Here is a 1,228-nt window from a genome sequence, read left to right as displayed (position 1 = left end):
CACTTGGCTGGCCGACCCCCCACGCCCAGGCGGGAGGAGGGAAGAAAAGAGCCAGGCGGCGAGGCCCCGCGATGACTCGCCCTCGCCACCCCAGACAACGGCCCGGCCCGGAAGGCAGCGATCTCGCCCCAGCCCCGCCCACGGCATTTCGCGCTCCGGGCTCTAGTATCGCGAGATTACAGGGAGGGATGGAGTGGAAGTCATTCCTGCGTTCCAGTGATGTCATGTTAACAGCGGCAAAAAATCAACAAAACCCCGAGTTTATGGGGGAAAAAAAAATGTCTCTCTGTATTCTGGCCTCCACTTCCAGTGAAACTACTGATCTTTTAGGTAACAATTTTTAAAAAATATATATTTTTTATTGATTTTAATGATGAGAGAGAATCATCAATCAGCTGCCTCCTGCACGCCCCCTACTGGAGATGTGCCCTTGACCGGAATCGAACCTGGGACCCTTCAGTCCTCAGGCTGACACTCTATCCACTGAGCCAAACCGGTTAGGGCTAGATAACAACTTTTTAAAAATATATTTTATTTATTTATTTCAGAGAGAAAGGGAGAGGAGAGAGAAACATCAATGATGAGAGAGAATCATTGATCGGCTGCCTCCTACAGGCCCTGCGCTGGAGATTGAGCCTGCAACCCAAGCAACCGGGGCCTGTGCCCTGACTGGGAATCGAACCATGACCTGGTTCAAAGTTCTGCACTCAGCCATAGCCACACCAGAGGGTACCAACTTTTGAATAAGTTTAAAGTTCTCCTGGATTGCTTTTAAACTTAAGACTAGTGGCCAGATCCCTCTTGAAATTGCGCCTCTCCCCTTCCGTTATAATACAAGATCTTTTCACTCCAACACTTATAGAGTACTGAAAGAAAAAAGGTAAATAAGTAAGGCATTCATATATAACTTAATTTTTCCAACTTTTTCTTATAAAACCTTCCAAGCATACAGAATATAGTACAGTATTCACTCTAATTCAACCCAATATCCAGAAAGGGTATTACATAAGTGTCCTCCAACTTTTTCTTATAAAAACTTCCAAGCATACAGAATATAGTACAGTATTCACTCTAATTCAACCCAATATCCAGACTAAACAATTAACGTATTGACATATGTGCTTTACCTGCATATAAGTGTTTGTAAAACATAGTTTTGCTGACTCAAAAATCCCAAAATTGCAGGTGAGACACACCACCCCAACATACTTCAGTATGCATCTCTAAG

This window comes from Myotis lucifugus, unplaced genomic scaffold, assembly GCF_000147115.1.
Source record: "Myotis lucifugus unplaced genomic scaffold, Myoluc2.0 scaffold_106, whole genome shotgun sequence".
Taxonomy (NCBI): Eukaryota; Metazoa; Chordata; class Mammalia; order Chiroptera; family Vespertilionidae; genus Myotis; species Myotis lucifugus.
Note: the sequence above shows the minus strand (reverse complement) of the source record.